This window comes from Camelina sativa, chromosome 13, assembly GCF_030686135.1.
Source record: "Camelina sativa cultivar CO46 ecotype springtype chromosome 13, ASM3068613v1".
Classification (NCBI taxonomy): Eukaryota; Viridiplantae; Streptophyta; class Magnoliopsida; order Brassicales; family Brassicaceae; genus Camelina; species Camelina sativa.
The window spans coordinates 14,242,931-14,253,078 of NC_141892.1; the positions used below are offsets into that span (position 1 = coordinate 14,242,931).

The 10,148-nt window shown below is 43.7% G+C and overlaps 2 non-coding genes across 2 annotated transcripts; both read right to left on the minus strand.

The window, feature by feature from the left end:
- Window positions 1–884: 884 nt before the first annotated feature.
- LOC147929551 (small nucleolar RNA R71) lies at window positions 885–991 on the minus strand. Its single transcript, XR_015578978.1, has one exon. It is a non-coding gene; the product is annotated as a small nucleolar RNA R71 (small nucleolar RNA).
- Window positions 992–7,120: 6,129 nt separating this feature from the next.
- Window positions 7,121–7,227, minus strand: LOC147929552 (small nucleolar RNA R71). The gene has a single exon (XR_015579075.1). It is a non-coding gene; the product is annotated as a small nucleolar RNA R71 (small nucleolar RNA).
- Window positions 7,228–10,148: the final 2,921 nt, after the last annotated feature.

The window sequence follows — 10,148 nt, forward strand, 5'->3', positions numbered from 1 at the left end:
TCACAAAAAAGATATGTTTCAATTTGGCGCTGTTGCCATTTGAGTAGTTGTTTGTGACAGTCAGGATTTACACAAGTTTAAGATTAAGTTCAATTGTTACACTTGATCATTACTGATTTGAATCTTCATTTGCTTGGTTGTTTTGAGTTTCAGGTACCAAATCGACCCTGCACTCGACCGTCTGCACGTTCGAGTGATCGATCGAGTCACCAAGACAGATTTAGTCAGTCCTCTAGTTTCAGTCAGTTCGATCCTCAACTCGAGCCAGTGCTTGACAAAGTGTCAGTTTGAGTGGTTGATCAAGTCACCAACAAAGGTTCACTCGAGCTTGTGCTCGACCGTCTGTCAGTTCGAGTAGGTGATCGAGTCCGTACATGCAAATCAGATCGAAAGGAAACAAGAACCTTGAAAGATACATTGACCACATCAACCGTTTACCAAGAGATTTGAGGCAACAGAGAACCAGAATCCTTCAAGAACAAGAACACCAGCTGCTCATGGATCCACCCATGCAGAGACCAAGACAGATTGGAGCAGATGGTGCTCCAAACACCCAAACACAAAGGGCAGGAATAGTTCCACCTGCAGTAGCAAATAATAATTTTGAGATAAAAAGTGGGCTGATTACTATGATCCAGTCAAACAAGTTCCATGGTTTGCCTATGGAGGATCCCTTAGACCATCTTGATAACTTTGATAGGCTCTGTGGCCTGACCAAGATTAATGGAGTAAGTGAAGATAGTTTCAAGCTCAGACTCTTCCCATTTTCACTTGGAGGTAAAGCTCACTTGTGGGAGAAGACTTTACCAACATGAGCAATCACAACCTGGGATGGCTGCAAAAAGGCTGTCCTGGCCAAGTTCTTCTCTAATGCAAGGACTGCTACACTAAGGAATGAGATATCTGGTTTTGCACAGAAGAATAATGAGACTTTATGTGAAGCATGGGAAAGATTCAAAGGCTACCAAACCCAATGTCCTCATCATAGGTTTAGTAATGAGTCCCTACTTAGCACACTGTACAGAGGAGTTCTACCAAAGATCAGAATGTTGCTGGACATTGCATCAAATGGGAACTTTCTCAACAAACATGTGGATGAAGGATGGGAACTGGTAGAAAACTTGGCTCAGTCAGATGGAAACTACAATGAAGACAATGATAGGACTGTCAGATTTGTTGAACCTGCCCAGGGTGAGAAGTACAAGAAAGATTTGAAGACTGTGCATGAAAAGTTAGACAAGATTCTGCTTAGTCAACAGACTAACATTCACTTTCTTGCTGATGAAGACACAACAGTTCAAGCTAGGGAGAATGAAATGGTTGAGTTGTGTTATGTTTAGAATCAAGGTGGTTTCAAGCCTTACAACCAGTTCAAGAACAACAATCTGTCTTACAGAAGTACTAATGTGGCAAACCCACAAGACCAAGTCTATCCAGCTCAACAGCCCCAACAACATAACAATTATGTACCCAAGCAGCAAAACCAAAGTTTCCAGGCTCCAATGTGTCTCCCACCAGGGTTTTAGACTAACCATAGCCAGGAAGCAGATTTAAGAGCTATGATGCAGCAGATGCTACTTGGACAAGCAAATGGGCAGCTTGAGACAGCAAAGAAGTTGGCTGAGTTAAACCAGAGGCTGGTTTCTTCTTACAATGATCTGAATATTAAGTTTGAGAGTTTGAATTCTAAACTCAAGTACATTGAGAGCAACATTGCTTCTACATCAGCTTCTAAGCCAAACCAACTACCTGGAAAAGCTGTTCAAAATCGAAGGGAGTTCACAGCTAAAGCAATCCATTTCTATCAGGAAGCTGTCACTAAGGACAGTGAAGTTCAAGCTAGGGAGGATTTGTCACAAGACAAAGCACGGAGTGAAGGTTTTACACAGCAAACAGAAAACGGAGTACCACTTGACTGTGTACTCGACCACTCACACGATCGAGTGCATGATCGAGTGGCTGATCGAGCTGATCCCGTAGAAGCTGTTAAACCTGTTAGATACATCCTTCCTTCTTACAAGCCTCCTTTACCATTCCCAGGGCGTTTCAAGGAACAAAAACTGAAGGAACTCAGGGAAAAATTTGAAAAGAAGGAATTGATGGCTTTGAAAGAAGAGGTTGTCATTCAGTACAAATAAGAAGAGAGAGGACCTGCTTTGGAACAGTATGCTCCATACCCTCTCTACCAAAACATGCTACTTGAGATATCACAGCAGAAGGCTCGGAATCAGGACAAGAATGATCTTGAGGAGATTGAGGGAGCCATCATTCCAACCAAACTTGAAGACCCACCTCCATTTGATCTGCCTTGCTCTTTCAGCTACTTGTATTTCAACAAATTCTTGTGTGACCTATAGGCATCTACCAGTGTAATGCCCTACTCTATTGCACAGAAGCTTGGGCATACTGACTTCAAGCCGAGTAACCTCTATTTGTGTCTAGCTGATGGATCACATAAGGATGTGGTTGGTAAGATGGAAAATTTCCCAGTCAAGATAGGGAAGGCCAGAATTCCCACTGATTTCCTCATTATAGACATGGATAAGGAGTTGGAAGACCCTATCATCCTAGGAAGACCATTCCTAGCCACTGTTGGAGCTGTAATTGATGTCAAGGAGGAGATGATAACCTTGAATATAGCTGAGGGTCTGATCATGAAATTTGATATCAACAACCCAACCAACTTGCCCTCTAGAGGACGACCTTTTGTTCTTAAAGACAAGAGAGATTATGAGGTCTCAAGTGAAGTGGGAACTCCATAGGCTAAGTTCTCTTTCGATGAGGATTCAGTTGAAAAGCTCAAGGGTTCAGTTCAAGAGTTGACTAGCTTGGTGAAGGAACTTCAGGTTCAGATCAACAAGAGGTCTTTGAAGAAAGCAAGGCCAAGGGTCAAGCTTAAGCATAAACAAGGTTCAAGTTTAAAGGGTGAAGTGATCAAGAATCAGCTTCACAATGATCAAGTTACACCAGGGAGGATCTCATCACCTCCTTGGTGTCCAAACCAAGCCTGAAAAGGCATCAAAAGTCAAGCTCAGTGACTTTAAACAAGCTCACTAGGGAGGAAGTCCCTAAGGTATCATTGTACATAAGTTTGATTTTCCTTGTAGTTTTGATATTTTCCTTTTATGTTTGTGTTGGACAGGCCTTTATTAGAAAGAATAGATGGGTTTAGGAAGAATGGAACTTGTAGAAAGTAGTTTTTGGGGCCACTTGACCATCCCACGAGGGGTACTCGATCGAGTGTCTATAGGCCCAGGCCCACTCAGTTCAATTTTTCTTTTGCTCGATCGTGTGGAGGGAGAAACAATCTCAAAATTTGAATTTTGGTCAAGCACTCGACCACGTGGGGTCGAGTAACATCAAAAGTGAGTTAAAGATTCCCAATTCAAATTTGAATGGTATGGACGCTCCACTCTTGTCTCCTTGTCCTCTTTAGCCTCTTTATAAAGAGCAAACTTGATTTTAGTCTCTCGCACTCTCTCATTTGCTTAAAACACTAAAAATCTATCTAGAAATCTCTCTCAAGTTTTATCTTCTTGCTCAAGCTTAGTTCTTTTGATTTTTGGGTTACTAACCTATTAACTTTGAGCTTTGAGTCTATCTCTTTCAGTTCTCTTTCAAAATGTCTTCAAGGTCTATAGAGACATCACAACAAGCTGCCATTAGTGAAGCTGAAGGAAAGAAGGCTATTGATCGATTCATAGATCGCTGTGATGCATCCTTCGTCACACAGAGAGAAACTGGTGAACGCACTCGACCGCGTACTCGAGGGGACAAACGACCGAGTGCTAGCTCGAGTAGGGGGTCGAGTGGCTTTTCGAAGTAGAAAAACCAACTTGTTGAGGAAGATCCAGAGCGGACAGAGAGTGATGAGGAGATGGAGGTTACTCTTGAAGAGCACATAAGAAGACACAAGGCAAAAGGGAAGATGCCAGCTCAAGAACACCAAGAAGAAGCGAATGAAAGTGAAGAAGAAGAAGAGGTGGAAGAAGAATCTGGTTCCCAAACCCCAAGCCAACTCTATGAAGCTTTCATGAAGATGAGCTTCCAAGGAACAAGATATCCTCATAAAGAAACCATGGAGAAGTTGGGTATTGCTGAAGATGTTGAGTTTCTGTTTGAGAAATGCAACCTAAACAAATTCATGGGTTTGTGCTTGGAGGGGTATAGGGAAGAGAGTTGTGAATTTCTATTCACCATCAAGCTTCATATCTTCACAAGCATGGACCAAGACATGGGAGCTGGTTACATTGACTTCACCATCAAGGGCAAGAAGTATGAGCTGTCACTCAAGCAGCTAGCCGCACTCTATGGGTTTGAAGTTGGAAGTGAAGAGGACATGGTCATACCCAAGGAAGAACTTTTTGCTGTTTGGGAGACAATTGGACACAACAAGCTTTATTCTTCTTCCAAGACCAAGAGTTCAAAGATAAGGATTCCAGCCCTAAGGTACTTCCATAAAGCTTTAGCAAACACATTCTTTGCTAGGAAGGAAACTGGAAACTTGAATGAGGAAGAACTTAAGATGATTGATGTAGCACTCTATGGGATCGTCACACAAGCAAGAGATGTGATTATTATCCTTGGGAGCAGTGTGGATACAGATTTGGCTATGGTCCTCATTGACCAATTCATCTATTATAGAAGCTGGGTTAGCAAGCTGCACAAGAGGAACTCAACTGGAGTTCTAACCATTGGAGGCATCATCACTCCAATCCTTGTAGCTGCAAATGTACCATTTCAAGGAGAGAAAGCCAAACCAAGATGGATAGACACCCAATATCTCACTTCCACCCTCATTCTAGCAAAGGAGTTGCACCATGGGAAGCACCTCTTCAACTTTGAGCATCCAACAGTGGGGAAGATTCAGCTTGTTCTACCTAATCAAGCACTCACCACCATAAGAGAAAGGCTGAACATTGACTTTTGGCCAGCTGTTGAATTCTTGTTTGATGGTACAACCCAAGTAAGAGAGGATCAAGCTAGAGATGTGGAGATGGCTGATGGGAAAGAATAGTTTTATTTTGAAGAGTATGAACCAAGCCCAAGAGATAGTAGAAGGGTTAGAGAGACAAGCAAAAGGGTAACACTTTTACAAAAGTGGAACAAGTGGCATGGGAAGACTGTGGATAAATTGAAGAAGAAGATGGGTAAGTGATATGTTACGGTTTTGACTCACTTTGACCCCGTTTATTTGATAGTTTTGTAGTTATTTGAGTCCTTTTCAGGTTATAATAAGAGGCTAGGCAGCTCAAAGCAAGGATTGGAACAGCAGGAGCAATCGGAGCAGAAAGGAGTTGAATTGGAGCAGAAAAGCTGATTTTAGACCCAGGAGCACATGCTCCCGATTTCCGAGCACATGCTCCCAACTCTACGGTTTCATGACGACACGTGGCAAGCATCTAGGCGCTGATTCCCTGCCTAATTCCCCTTATTTTAGGCGATCCTTTGTGAGAGAAAGAGGGCTGAGATCGCTTTTTAATAGGGAGATTTGAATTTGGATTCTTTCCTTATTTTTCTCTACTTGTCTGCTATTTAACCTAGGATTTTGAGGAGAGATAAAGATACCCTTTTCTTTTGGTTTTTGAGCGACGTTTTTGTGAGAGGGAGAAGAGCGGCTACCTTGTGGAGCATTCTCTGAACCCTTTTTATTTTTATGTCATTGAATTTCTCATATTTTGCTATGATTCATTTCTCTATGTCTGAGTAGTTTCCTTTGCTAGATTAGGGGTTTCAAAAGGGGTTTCATGGGTTAGCAACAGAACACAAATAGGGCTTTATATAATTGATTGTCTTCACTATTGTTAGACTTAATGCTTAGGTTGATTTGATCACCCAATCTATGATTCTAGGTTTATCTATTCATCAAAAGTGTAATAGGTTGCTAGAAAAGACATTAGTGGGCAAATTATCCTAGACCTGCGAAAGTTGATGTGTAGGTGATTTGTGAACTTATCATTCCTGTTCTTTAATGCTTGTCTGCGATTCTGGGCTCAAACGACAGTTTAGGGTTTATGGACCGCCGAGCATGTGCTCCGGATGTCTGAGCACGTGCTCCGCGTTTCCGCACAGAATCGATCAGATAGAGTTATTGATACCACGACAGTGGATCAGTTTATATTTATGTTTGAGTTCTAGACTGGTACTTAATCTATGCCCTGAATAGTTGTTTAGTTGCTATCTCTGAAATTCCCGAGAATTACCCCTGATCTAGTGTTTTGCTTATTGCCTTTTTAAACCGTTTTAATCGCGTTACTGTTACCAAACAATCCCAACTTTGAATTGTCTTAGATTGAAATTGAACCAATAGAACCATAGAGTAAAACTTGGTCTTCGTGGGATTCGACCCCTAAGTACTACTTCTTTGCTGTGCACTTGCAGTAGGAAAATAGGGTTTAAAACTCTGTGTATCAAGTTTTTGGCGCCGTTGCCGGGGACCAAATTTTTACCTTTGGTTTTCGGCGAAATTACTATACTAAGACCCTACTGATTTGTCTTTCTGCTTCTTCTTTGCGTGTGTTTCAGGTGCATGTCAAGAAGATCTACAAGAAGAAACAACACCGAAGAACTAGTTGCTTTGTCAGCCGCAGAGCTCTCTTTGGCAGAAAGAACAAACCGCAAGAACAGAAAGTTTCAATCCGTCAACATGGGTGACAATAGAAACAATCAGAATATGGCTGCCGAGTTGCAGCAACTTCGACAACAGTTGGGGCAGTTGCTCCGTGCTCAACACGAAAGAGCCGCGCCGCCACAACCATCCATTGGGGACAAGGACAACCCGCATGCGTTCTACACCAACCGAGCGGCGATTATTCCTCCCACCATCCAGAGACAAGATTTTGAGATCAAGCCACAGATGATCTCTCTAGTGAAGCAGCACCTATTTCACGGTCTCCCAGCTGAGATTCCGGTGGACCACATCGAGAATTTTGAGGAGATATGTAGCACCACTGGTTCAAATGGGACACCGCCAGACTTTCTGAAGTGCAAGCTCTTTCCCTTCTCTCTTGCGGATAGAGCTTCACGTTGGCTGAAGTCATTGCCACCTGGGTCTCTGACATCATGGGAACAGTGTAGATCTGCGTTCCTGGACCATTTCTACACCAAGGCTAAGACCGCTGCCCTGAGGAACAAGATTTCATCGTTCCAACAGCACACTGGAGAAGCCTTCTGCGAGGCTTGGTAGAGGTACAAAGAGTACCATAGAGAGTGTCCGCACCATGGATTCAGTGATGAACAGATTCTGGGCATTTTCTATGATGGAGTTAACTGGGACTACAGAAACGCTCTCAACTCGGCCAGCAATGGGAATTTTATGACAAAGTCTAAGGAAGGAGCATATCAGTTGATTGAGAACCTAGCTGCAAGCTCCAGCAACAAGGCTCCTGAGTATGACAGGTCCGTGAAGGTCAACAGTGTCGATACGCAAAAGATTGACGAGTTGACAGCCAAGGTGAACCTTCTTCTGAAGGGGAGCCAGAAAACTGTCCATTTTGTCGATGAGACCGGAGACATGCCGCTAGCTCAGGAGATTTGTGATGGAGAGGATGAAACGATGGAGGTTAATTATGTGAGTGGGCAAGGTTTTGTGCAGAACAGGGGTTTCAACCCGAACTATAGAAGCCATCCGAATTTGTCCTACAGAAGCACCAACGTGGAGAATCCTCAGGATCAGGTGTATCCGCAGCAAGGAGCTCAAAATCAGATGAGTTATCAGAAAACCTTCTCAAACAACTTCCAAGGCAAACAGTTTGTGCCCACTCAAAACCGTTTCCATGGGGGGAACCAGCAGGCATATACAAGCGCTCAGCAAGCACTGCCTTTCACCAACCAGCAGTTGGGACCTTCATCTGCTAGCAGCTCTCAGGATGAGCTGAAAAACATGATGCAACAACTCTTGGTGAATCAACAAAAAGCTTCAGTGGAAATCAACGCTAAGGTCGATACCATGTACAATGACCTTAATGCGAAGTATGAGGCAGTAATGTCAAATGTGAAGAAGCTCGATGTTCAGGTTGCACAGACTGCTGAAGCCGTGAAAAGAACTCCTGGGACTCTGCCCGGAAAAGGGGAAGCAAACCCGCGGAACGAGTATGTCAATGCGATTGAGCTAAGGGGAGGAAAGATGTTACCCCCTAGAGAAGCACCATCCGCTAGGCTTGACAAGGGCAAGGGTATTGCTGAAGAATACCTTCCTCAACATGCTGCTGAGACTCCACCGTTGAGTCAAAAAGAAGCCGTAGCATCCGGCGAGCATATGCTCCCATCCAGCGAGCACGTGCTCCCGACTCCCAATCAGACCGTTCCTAGTGAGGTACCTCCTGCACGCGTGTACACCCCTAGGGTTCCTTACCCTGTTCCTCCTAAGAAATCTCGCAAGGATTTGGAGGATGCAAAGTGCAAGAAGATGTTGAGAGAATTGACGGTAAAACTACCCCTAGCTGATGCTGTTCAGATGATACCTGCTTTGAAGAGATATGTGAATGGGTTAGTTTCTGGGAGAGTGTCAGAGGAAGAGAACGTGATGATGGTTTCAAGAGAGTGCAGTGCTGTGCTGCAAAACAAAGTGCTAAAGAAGAGAGATGATCCAGGGCGATTTGTCTTATCCATGAGAATCGGTAAAACGATTTTTGCAAACTCCCTCTGTGATCTAGGTTCCAGTGTGAACCTTATGCCATATTCAGTGGCTAAAAGGCTGGGATACACGAAGTTCAAGTCTACACAGATTTCGTTAGTATTCGCGGATAGATCCACCAAGCGCCCCATAGGAGTGTTGGAGGATTTACATGTCCAGATAGGGGACACGCTTATACCAGCAGACTTTGTGGTTCTGGAACTTGAAGAAGAACCACTTGACCCCCTGATCTTAGGTAGATCATTCTTATGCACAGCTGGTGCGATTATAGATGTGCAAGGGGGAGCGATCGATCTCCAGCTGGGGGATATGATCGCAAGGTTTGAGATGAATAAGCTGCTCAAGAAACCTATGATAGATGGTCAGACTTTTGTGGTTGATGATGGTTCAGAGGTTGCACATGAGGTTACCGATGAAGTTCTCACTCTCGACCCATTGGAGGTTACCTTGACAAAGGCAGAGGGTAAGTATGGATTCTTGAATGGGGAAGCTGATGGTTTTACACGCATTTTGGATGCAGGTACACGGTTCCAGCAACTGGTAGCTTACGCCAGCCTAGACGATGAGAACCAATCAGAGGAAGAATCTGCCGAGGGAGCACCTGCTCCGGATTCCGGAGCACATGCTCCGGTGAAGTCAGCGGACGGTCCTTGGAGTGAGTTAAGAGCTCCAAAGGTAGAGCTAAAACCACTTCCAGGTGGGCTAAGGTACGCGTTCCTAGGTCCTAACTTTACATACCCCGTGATAGTGAACTCTGAACTAAACAATGTAGAGACCGCTTTGCTCCTTTGTGAACTTAGGAAGTATAGAAATGCTCTAGGGTATTCACTAGATGACATCCCAGGAATCTCACCAGATCTTTGTATGCATAGGATACATCTAGAAGATGAATCAATGACTTCGGTAGAACATCAGAGGAGGTTGAACCCGAATCTAAAGGATGTTGTTAAGAAAGAGATAATGAAACTTCTAGATGCGGGTGTAATTTATGCTATTTCTGATAGTTCCTGGATTAGTCCAGTTCATGTAGTCCCTAAGAAAGGTGGAATTACAGTGGTTAAGAATGATAAGGATGAGTTGATTCCTACTAGGACAGTTACGGGACATCGCATGTGCATATACTATAGAAAACTTAATGCTGCAACCCGTAAGGATCATTTTCCTTTGCCGTTTATTGATCAAATGCTTGAGAGATTGGCTAACCATCCTTACTACTGTTTCTTAGATGGCTATTCAGGTTTCTTTTAGATCCCAATCCACCCCGACGATCAAGAGAAGACCACATTCACATGTTCTTACGGCACCTTTGCTTACCGCAGAATGCCGTTTGGCTTGTGCAATGCACCAGCGAACTTCCAACGATGCATGATGTCCATTTTCACTGACCTGATTGAGGATATAATGGAAGTTTTCATGGACGATTTCTCCGTCTATGGGAAGCTCCTTTTCCGTTTGTTTGTCTAATTTGTGCAGGGTGTTGCAGCGGTGTGAAGACAAACATCTGGTGCTGAAT